This window comes from Hippopotamus amphibius, chromosome 6 (genome assembly GCF_030028045.1).
Source record: "Hippopotamus amphibius kiboko isolate mHipAmp2 chromosome 6, mHipAmp2.hap2, whole genome shotgun sequence".
Classification (NCBI taxonomy): Eukaryota; Metazoa; Chordata; class Mammalia; order Artiodactyla; family Hippopotamidae; genus Hippopotamus; species Hippopotamus amphibius.
The window spans coordinates 1,902,954-1,926,679 of record NC_080191.1 but is presented as its reverse complement, the minus strand read 5'-3'; the positions used below and the strand labels follow the sequence as shown (position 1 = coordinate 1,926,679).

The 23,726-nt window shown below is 51.1% G+C and overlaps 2 long non-coding RNA genes across 3 annotated transcripts; one reads left to right on the top strand and one right to left on the bottom strand.

Annotated features, from left to right (window-relative positions):
• The first annotated feature begins 2,158 nt into the window (after positions 1 to 2,158).
• Positions 2,159 to 8,881, top strand: LOC130855941 (uncharacterized). Of its 2 annotated transcripts, none has more exons than XR_009054399.1 (4): positions 2,159 to 2,422; positions 4,508 to 4,667; positions 6,545 to 6,671; positions 7,796 to 8,881. It is a non-coding gene; the product is annotated as an uncharacterized LOC130855941 (long non-coding RNA). The 2 variants fall into 2 exon arrangements; XR_009054398.1 differs by having other exon boundaries at positions 6,542 to 6,671.
• A 10,915-nt stretch (positions 8,882 to 19,796) lies between these two features.
• On the bottom strand, positions 19,797 to 22,349 carry LOC130855898 (uncharacterized). The gene is made up of 3 exons (XR_009054388.1): positions 22,157 to 22,349; positions 21,032 to 21,222; positions 19,797 to 20,147 (listed from the first exon to the last, which is right to left on the bottom strand). It is a non-coding gene; the product is annotated as an uncharacterized LOC130855898 (long non-coding RNA).
• Positions 22,350 to 23,726: the final 1,377 nt, after the last annotated feature.

Sequence of the window (23,726 nt, the reverse complement as noted above, 5' to 3'; positions counted from 1 at the left end):
GTCCCACAGGCTCTGGGGTCCCACCAGGTCTGCTGCTGAGGACCCTGGCGCGGAGATGGGGCGTTGAGCCGGACGTGGCCGTGCCCCCGAGGCTGGGCGCCGAGGGCGCAGGGACCTGTGCTGGGAGGCGGAGGGCGTTCCCAGGTAAGTAGAAGCACGCCAAATTCAGCTCCAGGTCAAGAATGTAAAGAAACGAGGTGAACCGGGTCACCAGCTGCGCAACCAGCACAGAAGTACCGGCCTGTTGGGCCCGTCCGTCTAAAATACACAGCACACACAAAGCACACGTGCTGTAATGGGTGCCACGCAAACGCACCTCCGCGCGGCCCTGCAGGAGGGGTGCCCCGATTCTACTAGAAGCAGCATCTACCCGATGCCCTGGCCCCACGGCCGCTGAGTGGGAGGCGGTGCTGGTGGCGCACAAGGACCACGTTCGCTCGCCAGTGGCCTTTCACCTCTGCTCCCGAGCGGGGCCCGCAGAAGCCATGTCCCCAGCCCGCTGGGCGGCCACATCACCCACGGGCAGCAGACGGACAGAGCCTCACAACGTCAGCTCCGACCCGGCCCCCGCGGCCGTGCCGAGCTGCACAGAATCACTCCGCCCTCACCTGAGGAGACAACCCCCACCCCCCCGGCCCCTCTCCCTGACTGCAGGAAACCCGCGGCCCCAGAAGGGTCTCCTGCCGCAGCAGGGGGCCGCTCCGGCAGCCTGGGCCCAGCCCCTCCTCCTCTAACTCCTCTCCGTGCTCTCTCCCCTCCCCCTACTCATCCAGGCAGTTTTCAGCCTGACCTCTAGGATCTCATCCCCCCGACGCCCTGGGCTGGCCTCTCCCGAGCTCAGGAATGCACACACCCCGCAATTACTGACCACACGGGGCACCGACTCGTTCACCTGGTTCTGGAACCTCTCCACCCAGCACGCAGGGGACGCCCGACACCTCGTGCCCCCGCCCGGCCTCTGTCCCCACCGGGCTGTGCTGCGGCCACTTCCCTGGCCTCTCCCTGCTTCCTGGCCAGCCTGTCACCTCCCCGCACGGCAGGCCAGGTGCGTGCTGGGGTCCCCGCGACTATTACCTGATAATTCCACTTCTCACATCACCTTCAAAGAAACAAAAACATTTATGTCCGTCAGACCTGTATTATAACACCAGCTCTGTTACCAGCTGTGTAACCCGGTGAAAATTAGCGAAACTTCATCCACTTCAGTTTCTCTCATCCGTAAAATAGGGTAAAAATACCATCCGTCAGCTGTGAAAATTAAAGGAGTGAATGTATGTAAAGCGCCTTTCATTCATTAAAATTCATTCCCTTCCTTTGCCCTCACTGTGGCTAAAAGGACAGTGATTCCCTAATCACCCTGCCGAGCCGTAACTCTAGCTTTAATCAGATTCCCTTGTGTCTGCAGTGAATTCCCAGGACTCCAAAATGACGCCTGAAACCGCCTCCTTCTCCAAAGCCTGGCTGAGGTCCATCCCCCGCCTTTCAGCGTGAAAGACAAGTGTTTTCTGAATTATTCAGTTTTAAGTTAGTCATATGCTTGTTCATTAACTATTTCACAAGTGTATCTTCTACCTACAGCTAAAATCTAAGCTTTCAGAAGACGAACTATTTAAAAATGTTTATAACTCTTTTGTGTTAGTGACCTATGGCCACACAACAGACTGTCCCTGAAGGCAGTGGTTCCCAGACCACAGTGACCACGCTGCTGTCTCCTGCTTCTCCGGGTCCGGTCACTGTGAGATGCCCTGTCCCGGCTCCGTGACAGCTGGGGCTGGAATTGGCTGAAGGCTCTTTCACTTCCCTTGGTCAGCGGGTGCTGGTGTCAGCTGGGGGCCTGGTGGCTGGACCACCCACACGTGGCCTCTTCACGTGGCCTGGGCTCCCTCCCAATGTGGCAGGTGGGTTCCCAGGGTGTGGTTCCTGACAGAGAGGGAGCCAAGCAGAAGCTTGCTGCTTTCCATGACCAAGCCTCCAAAGTCACACAGCCTCACCTCCACCGAGGTCACTGGATGGGACAGTAACCAGATCCTATGGGGACCCAGAGGCGGGAGACACTGGCTGTCACCTCCCTGGGGGGGAGGGTCAATGGCAGGACAAGTTGCAGGAAGAGTATGTGGGGTGAGCTAAAGACACAGATGCGGCCACCTTTGGAAAACATCCTCCCACGCCCTCTAGAAATTCCCTCTGAACCAGAGCACATGAGCACGCGCGGATGAGACAAAGGAGGGGGAGATGACCGTCGTTTGGAAAAGGTCGTTTTTCTCAACTGAACGGATCAGGGTGAAGCCTAGACTGGCACGCGGAAGCCTAGCCTCTGTTTACTCCTCTGGGTCTCCGCCCCCAGAGGTCAACTCCTTGAAGGCAGAACCTGTGTCTGGGAGCCTCAGAGATTAACCCAGAGCCTGGTAGGCATAGGTGCTCAGTAAGGATGGGTCGGAAAGAAGGAAGGAGGGAAGGAAGGAAGGAAGAGAGGGAGGGAGAGAGGGAGAGGGTGGCAGAGGAATGACGGTTCCTCCCGACTGCTATGAGCGGTGAGATTCCGAGATGTGGGGGGTTCTGGTTTCAAGCACCCACAGGTCTCACCTGTGCGGGAAACGCCGCACAATTGGGACGGGAGGACACATAAACTCATGGCACCATTCTCTCTCCAAGGCCGCAGCCGTCTTTGCCTGAAGAGGAAAAAGGAGCCAGTTTTTCAAAACAGCTCATCTTTGTCTTGGGTTTTTTGTGTTTTTTTTGGTTTTGTTGTTGTTTTGTTTTGTTTTTTATTTATTGGCTGCATTGGGTCTTTGTTGCTTTGAATGCGGGCATTCTCTAGTTGCGGAGAGCGGGGGCTACTCTGTTGTTGTGGTGCCCAGGCTTCTCAGTGCGGGGGCTTCTCTTGTCGTGGAGCACGGGCTCTAGGCACTCGGGCTTCAGTCGTTGTGGCTCGCGGGCTCTAGAGTGCAGGCAGGCTCAGTCGTTGTGGCACACGGGCTTCGTTGCTCCACGGCATGTGGGATCTTCCTGGACCAGGGCTTGAACCCGTGTCCCCTTCATTGGCAGGCAGATTCTTAACCACTGCGCCACCAGGGAAGCCCCAGAAAAGCTCATCTTTGGACACATTCTATAAACTGAAAAAGATGGACCGGAATGTTCTGTTTCAAGTCAAGTAAAAGCTACTGTACCGAATAGTGATTTCACTATTTTTGTCTTTTACACGCCAGTGAATATTTTTGCCTTTTTAAAAGAAATAATTCAGTTACACCTCTATTGCACATTTCCTTTGAAAGCATAATGAAGAGAACACTTCAGAGATTCCTGTACTTGCTAGTACGGATGCTGAGTCAGGAAGGAGAGCGTGCTGTTAAGTTAATCTTACGTTTCTAAAATAGTTGATGGAAAGATAAGAGTTAAATCCAACAAGAAGCCTGAAGTTTACATAAAGTCTGATAATGGAAGTCAGCTTCCGTAACTACTCCAGCATTATGAAAAGGGAGAATATTTTCCAATCTGTCTTGAGTTGGGAATTCTACCAAATTACCCTCTCGATCTTTCTCTATGACATCATAATTATTGTAAGATAAATAGGACTTTCTCCCCACTACTCTCCCCTCGCCTTCCATTTTTCACCACGTCCGTGACGTCGGGTGTTTGTGTGATGACGTGGATTTGCCTTCCTTCTGACCCAGCTCATGGCCGAGACACCAGCACAAGCGTCCACCCCTCGAGCTGGACCTTCCACCAGCCATTGACTTGAGTCCTTTCAAAATTATTCTAATCGGTGCTTTTAAATCCCCCCCAGGAACATTTAAAAATACGCATCTTCATTTAATTTTTGAGTAGGTGGCATATCCATATGATCTCACAGGCCAGCTAACTTCCCAGCTGCCAGCAGGTGCCCAAGGCTCCTGTAAACACAGGTGGCTCCGCACAGCGTCCCCAGCAAAGCTCACTAGTGACCCTGGGGCCCGAAGGGCAAACAAGCCAAACAGCGCGGCTTGCAAAAGAAGGAGCGAAAGAAAAGCCCCGCCTTCCTTGATAGTGAGGCTAGGCGGGGGGTGGGTTTTGCCGATAGCACCCGGGCCGCCGCGCTCAGGCCGCCTCCAGCAGGAGCTTCAGCCGCCCCGAGTCTGACCAGCACGGGTCCCAGTGGCAGGAGAGCCTGTCAAGGCCCCAGTGGCTCTGGCCTTGGGCGGAATGTCAGCTTATAACTGCAGAGACTGAGCACGATTACGTCTTGCCTTGAGGGGCTCCTTCCAGTCAATGGCTACAATGGCCCTTTGAGATGATCCACCCAACCCTGAATCTGGTGCTCGGAATCCCCCCCCCACCCCGATTTTGCCCCACTCTCCCAGCCTCCCTAGGGCCTTGCTCAGAACCCAAACCTGTAAAAAACTGTATTTGCAGGCATAGAGCAGATATTAAGTAACTGGTATTAAATGTGAAGAGACAGGAAGATTTCTGGGAAAGTATTTTTGTAAAAAGACCTGTATTGGCAAAATATTTGCATGCACTTAACTTCCAGCATGCCTGCACCGTGCACGTGGACATCAGTGAAGCTGGTACAGGGCCCGGAGCACACTCCTCCAGAGGCCAGCTTCCTCCACTGCTCAAAGCACATCAGTTACTCAAAGCACATCGCAGACAGAACATCATTTTATTAATAACTGTGAAGACATATAAACGTAAGTATATATTATATATAATAACTATATTCTGTACTAATTATATAATATGTATACATAGTAACTATGAGAAGTCAGATGTAAAAAAGAAAATGTCATTGGGTATTCATGTGATCTGTTGACGGAGAGAGGCTGTTTTTGTTTGTTGGGCCACGCTGAGCAGCTTGCCAGATCTTGGTTCTGGTCCAACCAGGGACTGAACCCAGGTCCCTGCAGTGGAAGCGCCAAGTCCTAACCACTGAACAGCCAGGGAAGTCCCAGAAAGTCTATTTTTTTTTAACACAAAAAGGAAAGAAAGAACCCAAAAACAAAACAGTAACAGATTTTTTTACCTAAAATTGTAAAATCTTAGGGGTTCCCTGGTGGCACAGTGGTTAAGAATCCAACTGCCAATGCAGGGGACATGGATTTGACCCCTGGTCCGGGAAGATCCCACATGCCACGGAGCAAATAAGCCCGTGCACCACAACTACTGAGCCTGCGCTCTAGAGCCCACAAGCCACAATTATTGAGCCTACATGCCACAACTACTGAAGCTCACGCGCCTGGAGCCTGTGCTCCGCAACAAGAGAAGCCACCACAGTGTGAGGCCCCCATTTTCTGCAACTAGAGAGGGCCCATGCACAGCAAGGAGGACCTAATGCAGCCAATAAATAAGTAAATAAATATATTTATTTTTAAAAATGTAAAATCTTATCTGTCAAAATCTCAATTAATAAAATTAAAAGCAAACAAAAATTGGAAGAAAACATTTGCACTATACGTAAAAATACAAAGCATTACTATTTCTAACATATTTGATTATTGTAAAAATCAGTAAGTAAAAGATAACCTCGATGACAAAAATGGCAACAGGGCATTAACTGACAATTCATTAAAAATAGATAACACATATATCAAATAGTATTCAGCATCTCTAGAATTCTAACAAGAGTCTATCAAAACAGTGAGAAATCTGTTTGTCACTGAAAACATCGTATTTATTTGGGTTCTCTTATGTTTTGATAAGGGTCTTTTTCAGTAAAGATCTGATACACCAGGCACTGTCAAACGCAGGTAGAGAGGATGTAAACATACAAAGCGCCTCAACAATTTCAGGTGCTATAACCCGTTTATTCCCGTTCTGTGAATCCAAGGAAATGTCAGAAATGTGCAAAGTTTTGGTTAAAAGGATGTTTGTGCAGCATTATTAACAAGAATGGGTCCTAAATGTTCAAGAACAGGAGAAGGGAGAAATGAATTGTACTCTTTTCTGATCTGGTAGAAAACTACACGGCCATCTAAATAAACGTGATTTTAAAAAATATCTATGGACTATGGAAAATGTTTATGACAAAGTTGAGAGAAAAAGGCAGGCTCACATCACAATCTTTTCCCCAGCAATGTGTGCCAAAGTTACCTGTGTCTCTGTGTTTATTAAAGTTCACGCATCAATGCTAATGTATACCCCTCCTCTGAGAATCCCCGACATGCTGTGTTAGCCCAGTTCTATAGCATAGAAGAAAGACGAACCCAAAATCCACAAAGTACTGTGGTTTTCCCCTAGGTAGTGGAATTAACAGGCACTTTTATTTTGGTTTAAAACATGATTTTTCCCACATTCTCAATAATGTGTATTCATGACATTTATAATTTGCAAAGGGGGCTACTTTTAGAAAGGAAAAGGACGTCTGTCATCTGGGATGAGACATATTTTGAAATGCCGGCAGAGCTTCCTTCCCGGAGTGGGGAAAATACCAGCATCCTTGGTAGCAATCTAAAGAGTAGATTTATTCAGTGACTAACAGCTTATCATCGATCAAGTTATAATTGTTTAAGAATTATTTCAAAATAATGTGTGTTCTCTTCCTATCAAAATCCAACCCATCCCTTAGAAGCTGAGGACGGAAGCTCCCCTGAGCACAGTCCGCTGTCATTCCTTCGTCCTCCGCATTCCAGCTGCAGGTCCGCGTTTCCGCGTGGATTCCTGCTCCACCCGTCCTCATCCAGCCCTCAGCACCTCAGGTGCAAAGCCGTAGATCCTTCCAAAGCACAGCATGTACCTGGTGCTCAGAAAACACGCAGTTCAAATTCCTGGTGGTAACTGTAAACTAGATAGCTAGTGGGAAGCTGCCGCATAACACAGGGAGATCAACTCGATGATGGGTGATGCCTTAAAGGGCTGGGATAGGGAGGCTGGGAGGGAGTCGCGGGAGGGAGGGGATATGGGGCTATATGTATACACACAGCTGATTCACTTTGGTGTACAGCAGACACTGGCACAACAGTGTAAAGCAATTATATTTCAATAAAGAGCTTAAAAAAAAGATTCCTGGTGGTAACTTGCACCGCAGACTAGAATCTTACAAACCCGAAAGTCACCGTGCTGCTAATGTCCCCACCTCCCGGCAGGTGTGTTTAGGGCCCAAAGGCACGCACGCTGGGGGGCTGCTCTAAGCCAGAGTCTGCCGACAGGGGAGGGGCTTAGCTGGGCTGCACGTGCCCAGGCGCTGTGGACACCAGCAGGTCTTTGGAACTTGGGCGAAAGCGTGTTTTCGTTGACCGTGTCCCAGCCCCCACCAGCGGGGGCTGCCCCCCGACTTTTCTCCTGGGCCTGCGTTTCCCCACAGCCCCCTCCTGTCAATCACAGGCCACCGCGGCCCGAAACATTCCCCGACCCAACGGCTCAGCCTGTCCTCTGCTGGGTTCTAGTGGTAACGGAGTCTTCCTGAGGTTACGGTAAATCCACGTCTTCAAAGCCAATTAAAAAAAAAAACAAGGTGGAATTTGTAATTTGGTCCATGATTGACCTAAGCCACGGACGCTCGGGATAAGCGTATTTCTCGGCACACACGTACACGTCTCCACCTGTCATTACAGCTCGTGTGTGAGATCTCCTCCTTCCAGGCTGTGACCTCCGGAAGGGCAGAGCCTCTCCCCATCACGGAGCATCCCCACCAGAGCAGGGGGGGTTGTGGCCGTCGCTGGGGGGTGGGGCGGGGTGCTTAGGGTTTCCTGAAGGGGTCGCTGCACGATCACGTGGGGTTTCACATAATTTTATCAACAATGTTTTCTCTTTGCACAGAATTTAATTTTATCTTTTTTCCCTCTTTATATTTTTAAACCTCCTAAAATAATATGTTTTGCAGGAGAAATTCGATATAACTAAGGACACACGCCGCTGGAACCTCTGACACACGCCGTGTCCGTTATCTCCCTCCCGAGGACATGGGCTCAAGCGGGTCCCGGCTGCCGGTTGGAGGCAGGAGGAGGCAGGGCTCTCAGACTGCACGCTCGCGGCCGCCTCATCCGCGTCAGAAGGGCCGCCCCTTACGTGCATTTACTTGGTGTTTTTATCCTATCCTTTCTGATTTCTCATAAATGGTAACTGTGAAGGATGTACATGCTTTGTGCTGGAGGGAGGGGTGTGTGATGGACGCGTGGAGGCCAAGGTCCCGGGGCACTCGTGTCCCAGGCGATTTTATTCTCCGCCAGGAAATCGAACACCCAACAGTGACGAAGGCCCGCAGGAGGGGATGGGGGTGTGTCCTGGACCCGGCCCTGGGGACCCAGTGTGCCAGCTGCTCCCACAGACGCAGAGCTGATCGTCCCACATGTTTCTGGCAGATCCTGCCAATGGCCAAGGTCCATGGCGAGACCACTTCAGAGCAGCCAGCGGTCGGGGCAGGGTCTCCTCCACCTGGAGCTGAGGGAGGGCTGGCCTGTAGGGAGGTTAGAACAGCCCAAGGGAAACAGGAACAGCAGCCTTGGCTCAGAGTCTGAAGACACAGGCCAGGGCCCCCTCTTCTCCGCCTACAGCACTGTGTCCCCCGAAAGCCCGGGGAGACACAGTAAACATTTATGCAAGGATGACGGACGTGCAGCGAAATCCTTGCAAATCCTCTCACTCTCAGTTTACACACCTGCAAAATGGGAAGCCTCAGCTAGACCATTTTCAGGATTGTAAAATGGCTTGGTTTAGTGAATACCTGCTTCTTCCCTGATTACCTACTTTCACACACAATTAAAGCAAACTGTAGTCAAACCTCATTAATCTACAGTTACAGGAGTAAGGCCCATCTAGTTCATTAAAAAGCTGAATTATCACATATTTGAAGAGAAATGTAACTTCATTATTGGTAAACTCAATAAATTGTATAAAGAGGTCAGTGAATAAAAGTAAAGTGTTATATAAAAGAACTTGTATGCTTAGGGCCGAGACGGTTAAATGTAAATTAAAAAACATCCTGACGACATTCACTGAAGCTCCTTCGTGCTGTTTTGTCGTGTTTGCTATTTATTTTAGATGTTTTAGTCTTGTCTCTCCAACAAGATACCAGGTCTCTAGAGCCAGGCAGTGTGTATTTCAGGACTTGTGAGGAGGCTCTTGAAATTTTTCAGGAGTAATTCAGAGCTCCCTGCCCAGTAATTGCTGCGGACTGAGTCCTTTGTGTCCCCAAAGTTATGTGTTTAAGCCCTACATTCCCACACGCCTGTATTCGGGAACAGAGCCTAGAAGGAAGTAACCAGGGTTGAGCGGGGTCGTAGAGACGGGCCCTGACACGACAGCATCCGTGTCCCCGAAAGAAGAGACACCAGGACCTCTGCCCTCTCTCCCTGCTTACAGGCACAAAGACGAGGTCAGAGGCACACAGCGGGGTGGCGGCCCCCCCCAGCCAAGGGAACCCGCCCTTCGGCACCTGGATCTTGGACTCCAGCCTCCAGAACGGGGAGCAGTGACCTTCTGTGGTTTAAGGCCCCCAGTCTTTGCTACTTGGTCACAGCAGCCCAAGCTGACTAACCAGGGGTCACGTCAAACGCCGCCTGGATTTGTCCAGCCGCCTGTGGACAGCGCGACTCCTGAGGCCAGGGCTCCCGGGAGGGTGCAGCCTCACCCTCCACCCTCCGTCCCCATCCTCAGGCAAAGACGCGGGACCCCCACCCCCACCCGCCAGCCTGCCTGAGACACCAGGACCCCACCTCACGCCCCAGCACCCGCGGGAAGACGCCATCTCCCGGCCCCGCCCTGACCTGTCGCTGCTGCCGTGGGCCCGCTTCACCCGAGGGAATGAAGGCTTTCCTCGACCACCCCCTTAACAGAAGGCTAAGGAATCAGACAAAGACGATCGGCCCTCCCTGTGTCCCCAGGGACTCACCCTCAGCCCCGCCCAGCCCGGCCGTGGATGGAGCAGGGTCCTCTGTCACCCCGGATTTCAGAGAAACCACAGGTAATTCCTTAAGTCCTACGAGGTCTAGGTTGTGCTGGATACTACCCTACATACTAGCACACTGTTATCTACTAGATGATACTGAAATTCTTCACGATGCCTCTGATGTTCAGACTGCCCGGCCCACTGTTTCATTTGTTCTGTCTGGTCACCCTTTCCCCACGGAAGGTCTGGGCTAAACATCTGGCCCCCAGACAGAGGTGACACAAGTGAGCTTATTTACAAAACAGAAACAGAGTCACAGACACAGAAAACAAACGTGTGGTTCCCAACGCGGAAAGGGGGTGGGGAGGGATAAATGAGGAGTTTGGGATGAGCAGACACATGTAAAATAGATCAACAACAAGGTCCTACTGTACAGCACAGGGAACTCTAGTCAATACCTTGAAATAACCTGTCATGGAAAAGAATATATATTATAAATAAATATATATTGATATATTCATATATAAAAATGAGTCACTTTGCTGTATACGAGAAACGAACACAACATGGTAAATTAACTAAAAAAAAAAGAAAGAAAGAGCTGGGACAGAGGGGAGGATGGAGGTACCCGGCCATGTCCACCACCCACCCGTCGGCAAGGCTATAAGGAGAGTTACATGGGAGGGAGCGGGTTTGCGGCCAAGTTTTCACTCATCCCGCGAGCCGTCGGTCCCTGGGGCCCTGCAGGAACCCGCGGGCGCCTGGACACACACGTGAATCAGGAGGACACGGCCTCCGTCCTCAGGGAGCTCGAGGGTGACAGCTCCCCCCACAAAAGGCCCCACCACGTGGGTCAGGGCAGATCCCTTCTCGTGTTAACCAGAGCTGGGGACTGTGCAGGCCGGAGCCCTTGAGATGCCTGTTTTGTTAGATGCCGACTTTGTTCTGCTTCAGTTACAACAGATGCTTCAAACTGGTCCTCCCTGCCCTTCTCGGGGCTTGGCCTTCAGGGCTGAGTCTTCACAGTATGATTCCTCTGGGGTCTGCAGTCAGAATATGGCTTTAGCTGCCATTACATCCTGTCCTTATCTCCAGGTCCAAGTAAAAGTAAAATATCACCTCTAGTGCGTTTTACGGTAAAATTAAAGAACAGAAAGGTATACAATTAAAAAGTAATGAAAAACTGTTTATAGAAAGTACAAACAATAGCAGCACAAAAAACGTCCAGAAGTCAGCACACCGTTTGTGCGGGGTGGGGCGGTGACGGCCTGGAAACGGCCAAGAAGGCCCTGGGGACTGAGGGTGCAGGTTGAATCTGCCCTGGTGATGAAGGTGTGCTAGGTCTGTGAAGTTCACCACACTGAGGGTTTAAGTACACTTTTCTATATGTCATATTTCCATAAGGAGTGAAAAACAATTTAAAAATCACTGGGAAAGAGGCCATGGGTCACACAAATCAGAAGACCCTGCAGCCATCGCCAACTGGGTCCCCAGGGTCTCCGAAGGGCTGTCCTGCACAGAGCAGTCAGATACGAAGGCGTATTGATGACAGAATTGACATTGAAATAAACTATCCCTCCACCTGCCTCTTAATCAGGCAGCAGGCAGAGCAGGACCACGGACCACACCCCGGCCAGTCCTGCCAGGTGTGCGGCCCAGCCAGCAAAGGCGTGTGTTTGACATATTTTCCTTTAACCATTGGAAGGCACGCGCGTGTGAGCACTGCACACACGTGTTAAGTTATGGCCTCACCTGAGGCCACAGCTGCCTTCTCTTTATGACGATCCGCGAAGTGATTTTTGATAAGAACGTGACCAAAGGTCTCACTTTCAACGTCTCCGAATTTCAAAGCAGCCCTGTTGTTGGGGTTTCGGTTCAAATTCCAAAAGCTCCGATTAGATGCCAGGTGTCACCACCGTGATCCTAGTCGACTGTCGCAGCACGCGAGGCAGCGTGGGGCAGCTCACTGTCCTTGAAAACTGCCCACGTCTGCCACGCCCCGAGCGTTCATTCCCCGAAACCCCCCGCGCTCCTCAGCAGACCCGCCCTGCGTTCTCGGTCACGGAATCCGTTTCACGTTCACTGCACGTGTTCACACATCTGATCCCATTTCGTCATGGGATCTGGGGGGTCCCTGGAAGGTGGGGAGTCGGTCTCCTCCCGTTGTTCTGTGCCCATCACGGCCCTGCCTGACGCAGAGCATCAGCTAAGGAGCAGACTGTAGTTAGGCCGACGCCCAGGGAAGGCCAGCGCCCTCCGCATGCCTCTGTGACCTGGCACCGGGGCCACGTCCCTTCCCGTGTACAGAACAAAACTGTCCCGCTGAGCCCGCAGTCACCGCAGCCTCTGCAGGTGTCCCTGCTCGTGGCTCCCTGAGGGACCCGCCACCGTGACCTAGAAAACATTCGGGCGTGTGTGGACCAGCCCCGGCCGCGGCCCCCTGGGGGGCAGCCCGGGCAGACGGCAGCCCGGTGACCAGGAGGGGCCGGGACATGGAAGTTTCACCGTCCCAGGACCTTCAGGGCAGGGCCCCGTTGTACAGCTTTTGCATTTCCTACCACACACATCAAAGGGGTTTATTTCTGTTCCTTCAAATATTTACTCCCTACACAGACTCACTGTCATCGTAGAGCTAAACGGGCAGATAGCTGCTCATTACTAGATGTGAACTTAAGGATTCCCAGAGCTAACGTCAGATGGTTGATAGATGGATGGAGAGAGAGAGATAAACGCATAGATGGATGGATAGATAGATAGATACATACATACATACGTACATAGATGGAGAGACAGGTAGAATGATAGCTAGAAAGACAGATAGGTGGATGAGAGAGAGAGATTGAGAGAGAGGTGATCCCCGGTTGAAGAAAGTTTTCTCACTACCATTTAGACAAGTCAGAGACTCCAGCGCGTCGCGTGGAAGTTTCTGGTGCTGGTATGCACGTATGTTGTGCATACAAGCGTTTCGAAGGGGAAAGAGCAGGAGGCAGGCGGGGAGGAGAGAAGAGAAACTGGGCAGCGAGGGCTGGACCCCCCACCATTTCCTCATATCCAGAATGACACACACAGGTGCCCAGATTCTGGAATCATCATATCAGAGACTCTTCTCCGTATCTAGATGGTTCATGAAACAAACAACTGGAGCCAACTACTTGCAGAACCCTCCTCTGGGGCCCAGGTCCCTCCTACAGGCCATCTCTGTCACCAGCCACAGCCCTGGGGCAGCCTGCACCTCTCACTTTTCTGTGCCAGGGCTGCTCAGAAGCCGGGGAGCTCCCTCACAGCAGAGACGCCCCGAAACGAGGGAGCAGGGCGGGGACGGGTGGGTCTCGCTTTGGACGCATCCCAGGGTGCCTCCCACGCGGGGCTGGGCCCACGGCTCTGACCTCGATGACGTCTCCGCTGGCTGTCCTTGCTCCTGCTTCCCTTGCCCTGCCCCATGCCTGCTCCCTGACTCACCTCTTGGATAAAGCACCTGCCTTCAGGGGGACCTGGCCGAGACCCTCCGCAGCTCCCGGTCCCCAGACCCACCAAGCCCGCATTCCACATGGACGGGGTTTGGTGATCTCAGCAGCGCTGCTCACTGGAGACCGCAGCTCCAACGAGCTGGGAACCATCAGTACTGACCCCTTTCCTGAGAGCATCCTGAACCTTGGCCTGTTTGAGGACGAAAAGAAGAAATAGGGACAAAGATGGCCCACGCGTCTGCAGCAGGTGCTCAGAAACCTCACAGCTGCTCTGGATGGGAACGGCAGACAGGCATCCCAGGGGGGCTCTGCCTGGAGCAGGGGCCCCGTCTCCACACCCCCGGGCCACGTCTGAGAAGAGGGGCCCTTGTTGACTTGCCATGGCAAAGGCAGCAGCGAAGCGAGCCCAACCGTGGCCCTCACGGCCTGCACACGCCTCCTACACGTGCTGGTGATGGCCAGGTAGGCTGGGTGCTGTCCGTTCTCGCGGATGGGCCCGATATGGTGGAACATTCAGAGACAAGCCCGAGGGCCAGAGCCCTCATCCAGCACCCCTCCCCACCCGCAGCACCCCCCGCCCAGCAGCCTGGAGCAGGTCCAGGTGTGAGTCTGCCTCTTCCACAAACCCAGCCGAGCCCTGTGGACAGCTGGCCGGCCAAGAGGTCAGCTGGCTCCCCATGCAGCTCAGAGAAAGGATGCGTTTGCAGCCAGGCACAGAGGCCGTAGCAGGGAGCCCCATCCCACAAGATCCTGCAACGACTGGGCAGTTCCAGACTGGGGCAGGAATGAACCTGGACAGCAGGCAGGAGCATGCACCACGCAGGGCTACACACGCCCTCACGGAGGTCAGGCTGCACGGTCCAGCATACATATAGATGGGCCCAGCTGAGGTGCCCACCAGTGCCCCCAGGGAGTGTCTCGGAGGGTGGGTTTTAACCAGCACGCACAGTTCCGTTGCTATAAATGGGGTGGGGATCAAGTAAAGAAGGACGAGGAGGTCCCCATTCCTCCCACCAGCCTCCTCTTGGCCTGCTCCTGGACCCCATCCCATCCTGAGCCTCCATCCCCTGGGCCCATGGGACCCCACCTGCCACCTCCCGGGACACTGGAAAGGGAGGCCGTGGGGCTGCAGCTCTGTCCCAGCTCTGCTCTGGCCCCATCTCATCACAAGCTTCCATTCCAAATGCTCCTAGGGATTTCAATACTAAGTCACAAGCACTTCTTTAGCTGAGAAAACAGTTTCACACAGTTGTTACCACCCAGGTAGAGGGAGAAGGGGAAGACGGAAATCAAGCTGGAGAAATCCATTCTGAGAAATGAGGAGGGCAGACATTTATTAAGCGCCTGCTGTTTACCCTCCATACGTGTCCATTCAATCCTCCTCAACAGCAGAGCCGCTGTGCCCCTTTTACAAAGAGGGTACGGTGCTCGGGGACCAGGCAGTTATTCCCTGTGAGGTGCAGGGTCTCCAGGCTGCTGGCAGGTGTGGAGGGATGACCCTGCGCGTCTAGACAGAGGCGGTGGAGGGCCGCGCAGGTGGGCGAACGTCCAGGGGAGGGGTCCCCAGGTCGTAAATCCAGAAAGAAGCCATTCCGCACCAAGCACATAAAGTTAACGCACGTTTCCCCGTGATGAAGAGGAAAATGAGATGTGTCCTGTAACAGGGGTCCCTGTGCTGCGTTGCACGAGAAACAGTGTCATTCCTGTTACGTGACAGCAATAAACATGAAGATGTCTGATTAACCCATTCTGGAAAATCCCTGAAATGACTGAAGAACTCAGACTCTGCTGAAAATCCTAGAGGTTGCTCTTCACTTTCCAGGAGACCTCAGTGTAGAGGTGACACAATCACAGAAAACAGCTGTAGGTGCTGCTGTAGGTGTGAAGGGACGCCTGGGACCCAGGAGGAACGCCCGGTCTGGCGGAGGGGCTCAGGACACGCCCTCCTCGGAGCGGCCCAGGGAACACGCAGCTGTTGCCTTTGTACAGCATCTCACGCTCTCCTCCTGCCGAGTCAGCAGCAGAAGAGACGACAGATGAGAGGGTCTGGGCGGAGCGCCCCTCGGCGGCACTGGTCTGTGACGTTAGCCTTGGTGGGAAGATTCTGGGACGTTCCCAAGCGACAAGCAGAGGGCACTCACCATCTTACAGAGAAACAGCCTCGCCTCCGTGGTTGAGAGGTCACCTTCGCCATCACCGGTCCTGAGCCCCACCCCGGGCCAGGCCTCTGTGTGGGGTCGCATTGCCGGGGTCAGGTCCACGGGCAGCTGGGACCTGGGTCAGCCCGCCCGCGACTCCAGTGCTGGGCGCTGAGCTCCGGACTCGAAAATGGAAACAGGACCAGTGCCTGCCGGGGGCACCAAGCGTCCCGACCTGCAGGGAAGGCACAGGTGCCTTGTAATGTGCAGGGCCGGACGTGGGCTTTTCCTCCCAAGAGGAATTTATAGAGGAACGGGGGATTGACTCATAGATAAAACCATCCCATTAACTGATGAAGAGGGAAACTTTCTGAGGTTAAATGCAATTTCCAGAGGTTAAGTGATTTTTACCATCGAAGTGAAATAGAATTCAATTTTTTCTCTTCAGATCTTTATTGGAATATAATTGCTTTACAATGTTGTACCAGTTTCCACTGCACATCAAAGTGAGTGAGCTGGGGCTTCCTAGGTGGCGCAGTGGTTAAGAATCCGCCTGCCAATGCAGAGGTCATGGGTTCGATCCCAACTCCAGGAAGATCCCACATGCCACGGAGCAACTAAGCCCGTGTGCCAAAAAAAAAAAAAAAAAAGTGAGTGAGCTGTATTTATAGGTATGTCCCCATGTCCCCTCCTTCCCGCGACTCCCTCCCACCCTCCCCATCCCACCCCTCTGGGTCATCACCAAGCATCATAGAGCTCAGATTTTATCTGTGGTTCTGAAAGTCCCCTTCTGTGGTTTGGTCTCTCCAGTCCGGTTCTGTGTGGGTGTGCCACTGGGGTGCAGGAATCGTCACCCTTCATTTCTCCAAATCATTCAGCGTGTGAATCTGGCTTTGAGAATGACTGGAATTAATCCCCAGACATCTTCCCTCCGTCTCTGGAACGTGCTATGTCAAGCTCTGCCCCATTTCCTAGTGATTTGGATTCTAATGGTAACCTTCACTCTTTTGAAACGTCCTGTTGTGACAGGGATGAGGCTGTCTCGGCCGCACAGAGGAAACAAGAGAGGCCTGCGTCAGACGCGGAAGGACAGTCGGACGCCTCGTTCCGAGGGGCCCAGCCCTTTCTGATGCCCCAGCAGCCCAGAGAGTTGGGTAGAGTTTTTGTGACTCTCAGGGACGCCGGGGGTCTCCAGTGAGGGCGGGGCAACCCTGTGTCAGCTCTCGCAGCCCTGCTGACTGCTGCCCTGGCCACACTGCTGCTACCCTAACACCTCCTCATCACGCCCCTGGGTGCCTTCTTCTGGTTCAGTTAAGAGCTCTTCGTCAGCTACCAGTGAAGTGGAGAAAGTAAGCCGTGTGCTGAAGGTCACAGACATGTACATCGTAGCTCAAAGCAGACCAGCTTTTCTGATCTTCAGGCCAGCCTTCTATACGTCAATCAGACGGCGTCTCCGAGGATTAACTGGACACCCATAGCACGCTTAGTGTCACCTGAAGAGCCAGGAGGACAGAGGAAAGGAGGTGTGCTCATGGGTTAGAAACTTTTATATTCCAGACCAGAGCAAGCACCCACCAGGAACAAAAGTGAGAAAAAGCAGAGAAGAGGAAAACAATTATGGAATGGGGTTAGAGAGGATTCCTTGAAGAAAGTAGGACCTCGCGTCACGATATCCTCGCTGAAAGCTGCTTGCATTTGGTGTCAGGACAGGGTTCCAAGCTGCAAACATTTTTTCCTTATACCTGCTAGTCTACAGAGGAAAATTGAAAGGCAAAACTGCTAAGATTGGATACACGTGCCAAAAACCACTAAATTTAATTTAGTAACAAAATGAACCAAGTTTAACGTTATTCGAGTTGGCAAGCCGTCGTCCATTAAAAATATTTCTTTTCTTTAAAAAGGAGCATTGGGTAGTTCAGGGAACCCCAGGGGGCCCAGCCCGAGAAGCTGGACGGGGCTGCCGGGCACGGGCGCTGCAGCCGCAGGGCTCCGGCCCCACCACCCAAACAGCCAGCGGCTCCCTTCCCGCCTCTTTTGTGAACATGTTGTCACATTTTGTGAACATCCGTGGACTGACACTTTATGTGGTCACCGTTATTAGAGGCTGAACTGTCTCATACAATCTATTTTTCTAAATAATGGAAACGTATTCCCTTAAGGGCTAAGACTTTTTAAAACTGCTTTAGACGGTTTGTAATATATGAAACTTTTTTTCTGCAGACAAAACAATTTAAGCTTTTGGTACGTGTGGGTCAGGCCCTTCCCTGATCCTTCCCAAACTGCGTCTAGCACCCTCCTCACTCTTCCTCGCCCTCCTGTGCGCACTTCCCTTCTCCCATCCGGCCGTGTACACCGAATCCCCCAGGGGTTCATCCGAATCTTCTGCTAACTCCCTGCTCGGTGGAAAAGCTGTTGACCCACGGGGGCCCCTCCTGTCAAGAGGCCGCGGGTCCAGCCACTGGTCCGTATCTTGCTCCTCTCTCTGAAAACTTGGTTTCGCTTGCTGTGGGACAGAACGCAGTGGGGCGACAGGACTGGCAAGCTGGGGACGTGGGGAGAGTTAAAGGGTGTCTGAAGAGCAGCTAGAGGCGCCCGGGAGAGTGACGGGCCCGGGAAGGCGGCCACACAGGAGCTGGGCAGGTGTCGGGCGTCTTCTCACGTTTCAAAGAGCAAGGAAGCCTGGGGCGCCTCCGGGCTTTCTCTGGTCCCGGGCTTGGCCTCTGCCGGGGGTCTGGGACGGAGCCGGGTGGCTGTGCCACATTCCCGAGCAGCAGTGTCACTGCCTCCGAGCCTGGCTGGCACCTTGTGGCACACCCACGCGCCTCTCACCCAGCAGCATCTGCTGCTGCTCCTCGTTAAGGGCATCGCCCACCCCCGATGGCCAGAGCTGGGAAGTCCACCTCTCTTTCTTTTCCACACCAAATTGGCAAGCAGCTCTGAACCAGTGGAGTCCCAATCAAAAAAGGTGGCCCACGGCAAAGGGTTTCGCCAAAGAGAGTTTCATGAAGGGACTGCGTGCACAGGTGTGGGTGGGGGCACGGGAACACGGGGGAGGGGAAACACGGGAGCAGCGCCTTCCTGTGACGTGCCCGGCACGAGGCAGACAGTGGATCCGCGCGCACCTGCGGCCAGAGCCGCGGGGCGGGGGTGACTGCTGAGGGGTGCAGGGCCTCTTCCGGGCGGATGAAGGGGTTCTAAAATTAATGGTGGTGACAGCTGCGCGGCTCTGTGAAGGCAGCCCGAACCCCTGAACGGTATACTTTACACGGGTGAACCATGGGGTATGTGAGTTACATCTCAGTAAAGTATATACATATATGTATGGAGGGTGACGCTTCCAGGCATCTCAGAAATGAGCAACGAGGGAACCGGTACCACCTGTTGCCCCCAGATGGGAGGGACCAGTGATGCTGGGCCCCGAGGGGCAGCTGTCCTGAGGGCTGCCTGGTGAGAGCCGAGGCCGGAGAACACAGCCACTGGCAGACGGCAGAACGTTAGGGGGAAGAGAGAGCCACCCTCTCTTTTTGCCCCACAGCCTCCAGCCTGTGTTCCCTAGTGCTCACACCCAGTCAGAGGAGAGGTCAGCCCCCCGGGGCACAGAGCAGGCTGGGGAAGGCAGACGAAGGATAGCTAGAAAGTAGGGACTCACCGAGATCATGAATCGCTTCATCCCGTCCTCCACTGCTGATACGTTTGCAAGAACCTGTGTTAGGTCGGGCCTTGAGCTTAATAAAATCCTGCCTCTAGAGTCTCCACGAGCCAGCCAGTCCTCACATGGATGCCCCTGGGCTGAGTGCCGGGATGGGGGGAGCGTGGGCAGGGATGCAGGGAGCACGGGCAGGGATGGGGAGCAGGGGGAGAACAGGGGCGTGGCCACGGCAGGACCGCCTGTGCGGGGAGTGTGTACCATAGAAAACCGAGGGATGGGAAAACAAGTGACGTTTGCACGGCATCTGAACTCAGGGCAGGGGTCTGGCTGACCCCGGGCTGCTGCTCTCAGGCACTTCTGGCCTACTCTTGCCCAGACAGCATATTAAACCGCTGTTTTCAGATAACTAAGAAGGTTCACTTCCCATTGCGTGTTAGCGTTGCTTCCCCCCAGCTATAGCCATGACCGTCATACATGTAAACGAGGCGCTTGGATGCAGAAATGTGTCACAGACTAAAAAGGAGACTCAAATCTTCTCCAACCACCTGCAAATCACACTCAAAGGCATATGTTCTGGACGTGGGGCTTGACAGAAAAATCTCCAGAAACACTTTATAAAGACGTCGTGCAATGAAACTAAACACAAGCAGAATTCGGCGCTTTGGATGCTTTCCTTAAACAGAAGCTGCAATAAAATGTTTTGACAAAGAAGTGCTATTTCACGTGGTTTAATATTTCATGATTTCCCTGTGAAATTTTTACAAGAAGCTCTGGTAAGAATTTTTAAACATTGTAAACTCTTATAGGGGTCGTATTGTCACATATGATCAATACCCAATACTGGCAGAGGTCCAGCAGGCAAGGATGAGGTCATAGAAGTTAGGAGGAGTCTGTCCGAGCTTCAGATAGGAACCAGAAGCAGAAGAGACCCCCACAGTATTTGTGAGGCTTTCGGCAGAATCTCCCACCGAGAGCGCAGCGCGGTGAGTCCTGTGTTGTGAGCCCTACGAGCCAGCTTGTACCTCTCAGCGAGAATGATCTCCCGTTTTTCTTTTCATAATCTATTCATAGTCTACTCTTCTATTTCCTGTAAACTACAATAAGAAAACACAAGACAGAATTAATGCACTTTGACATTCTTTGGTTACATCTTGTTTCTTACCAACGCGCTGTACTGTATCAGGTGTACATTTGATGGGTAACATTTAAAACAGGCACTGATGCCAGGCACTCGGGAGCCACCTGGAAGTGAAAGCTTTAGTCTGTCATTGGAGATAGCCGAACAGCTGACTGGAGCTGAGAGAAAAACACCAGAAAATGCATTTCCTTTTCATCTGGCTGTTTGTCCGTAAGTATAATTAGGATGTGCGGCGTGCATCTAATTACAGGTACCAGCTGCAGCCTGAGAGGAGGTAATGATGAGCTGACAAATATTTACAGTCCAAAAAAATTCTTGGTATTAGAGAGGAAGGGAGTGTATTTTTGAGAAACTAGCAATTGCCAAGGTGATCTGGTGCCCCTCCCACCCTGGCAGTAACCGGGAGGGGGGTGTCAGTGATGGGCAGCGGGCAAGGCTTCGCCCCCTGTGCGAGCTGACCAGCTACCCCGGCACAGCGCCAAGGATGCTGGCGGAAGACACAGCGCCCTGCTCAGAGACAAAGGGCGCTACTGCTCCCAGCACCACAGGCAGCAGGAGTTGCACACTGTCCTCTGTCCCCTCAGCCCCCCAGGTCCCACAGAGGCGAGGCAGCACATCCCAGCGGACCGACTCCATGCCCAGGAACCCCCAGTCTTTTAAGATGGGCTGCAAACGACCTGGCCCCCGCCCCAGAGGGAGACATTATTCCTTTTACAAACACCTGCGAACCGGCCCCTTGCAGGTGAGATGGGGGAAGACACCGCACCTCCCCAGACTGTTTCCTCGTCCCCTGGCCTGGGAAAGAGCGTGGAAACGAAGGCTGTCAGTGCGTGTGCTCACCAGAGACCCGTGGAGAATCATCTCCCGACGGGCGGCATCTTCTTCCAGGTGTTACAGATTCGTAAATCAAACACCGGGGACGGCGTCCAACCTGCTCAGGTCACAAAGCTTAAGCTGACGCATCAGGATTGCAGTGCAAGTGGGTCCGATTCCTGAGCTCACCTCTATCAGACAGACAGCTGGACAGCATCCTTCCACGAGAGAAAGTAATTAATCAATACAAAAAGGCATTGTTACCACAAACTCCCAAATTTCCCACCCCACTCCTCGAGTATGTAGATTTTTCAACGACAGATCTATTACCCTCAATCCCTTTAAACAGGCCTCACAGCCTAGCACTACCATTCTGCATGTTTCACATGCAGGACATGAACTACAGAAAGTAAGCCAGCAGGAGAATCTGAATTGCAGCAGGGACAGGGCACATCCTTACTGTGTTTGGTCCCAGCTTTGGAACACAAGGCGAAGCAGGGGCCTCGCTGTCCCCTTGATCTAAGACGCTTCAGACCTGGCCATTTTTAATGCTACACGGTGTGGCACCTGAATTTGGGCACACTGTGCACTTTTTTCTCTTGTAAAACCAATAATGTTATATTTCTCGATAGTTTGGTAACCCAATTGAAAAAATTATTGTGGTCTCTAAATACATTTTCTAAGTCATTATTATGTGTGCATTTCTGCATGGATTTCTTGCCAGAAAACACTTTAAAAAATCGTATTTAAATTTAAAGATTATAATTCATTTCTAGACACAGAGATAGATTTTACACAATTGAAATGTATGGCTTACGCCCAATACTGATTACTGATTTACTTCTAAAGTGTTTGGCTACATGTGCCCATTAACAAAAAGAAGAAGCAAAATTGCCAAACGTAAATGGTCTTAAAAAGGATCAGAAAGAAAAAAGCAGCCAGATTTTTGCCTAAGTCTAACTACTTCAAGAAGTGAAAACCACACAGGAAACCACTTTGACCAAGTGCATGACATTTAGTAGATATATGACATGATTCGGGTTTCAATAGGGTAGAGCCTTTTTCTCCAGCTTTATTGAGGTATAACTAACATGTGATAAACTGCACATATTTAAAGAGTTTAATTTTTTTAGTTTTCATATATGTACTCACCCATGAAAACATCACCAGTCAGGATGCTGCCTTGAGATCCATTGTAATCCTCATTTTGTCCACGTATGTCAACATATGTGTGTGTTGTACATATTTTCTTCCAGACTTGGGTAGAACCTTGACACCTCATAAAGACTCAGAAACGTTATCAAATTAAAGCTTCTCAGATTAGCTGTGAAGTTTACATTTTTAATTTGCATAGAAAAGCAAGATATGTTATACTCTATTTTTAACTAAAGCTTTCAATAATTATATCATACAAAATTAATAATTATATCATACAAAATACATTATCCAATTTTTAATTTATATTTAATAACAGGGAGATTTTTTTCATTGACTAAGAATGTATTTTAGCAATATTAATTGTACAACATTATCCTGCAACTTGATTTTTTTTTCTCTCAGCAAAATGAACTAAGGCGAGAATGTTTCAATCTGTAAAATTCATTGTGAGTATCGGCACTGCACAGAGCACACAGGCAGGGACAACAAGCCTAGTGCTGTCACAGCCACAGTTACATACTGAGCACAGTCTAGGATTTGTACGGCAATTTTTTTTCGTTTTAAAACAAAGTTGTTCTACAACATGGACGAACCTTGAAAACATGCTAAGTGAAAGAAGCCAGTCACAAAAGACCACATATTGTACGATACCTGCGGAAGGAAATGTTGGAAATAGGCATAAAAGTAGAAGCAGAAAGACTGGTGGTTCACTAGGGTTGTGGGGGTGAGCAAACTGAAGAGTGACAGCTTATCTGTCACTCTCTGTGCACAACTCCGTAAATATATTAAAACTCACTGAATTGTACACTCGTAAAGGTGGATTTTACAGCATGTGAATATCTCAATAAAGCAATTATTTTTAAAAATTTGCTGAACTTCCCCCAAAATGCCCGTAAAGCCCATCTTCCCCTCTAATAATTTGAGTCTCTCTGTATTCTCAACCAGACACTCAACGTTTCCTGTAACTCACATCCCCTTAGATGACTGATGCTAATAAATAGAGCTGAGACTCTGCTCTTTGAAAGGATTAATGAAACATAAATCTCAGGTCACAAATCTGTGCTTAAACTGTCCCCACCTCCAATCCCCATCCCAAACAAAACTGCAGGCCTAAGTCAAATCCAATGTCTAAAGAAGTGTGAGGAAGATCAGAGAAGAGAAAAAGGGGGACACTTCCAAATAATTTTTATGAGACTAACATAATTTTGACATCAAAATCTAAAAGGACATTATAAGAAACTAAAGTGATAGGCTAATCTTCCTCATGCACATAGATCTAAAATTTATAAATAAAATATTAGCAAATCAAATATAGCAACATATAAAAAGGATAAAACATCACAAACTTTGGGGCTCATTCCTGGGAGTAGCAAATTAACATTTTTTTTAAAAATAAAAATTGTGTAGTCATAGACTTGATAAAGAAAAACCATTGGAAATAATGTAATCCATTGATGATTTAAAAACAAAATTTCAGCAGCTAGGAATAGAGTGTTTCATTATTACAATAGCAGATATTTTTTAAAGGTAGCAATAAAGTTGAACATCACGATTATTGTAAAGG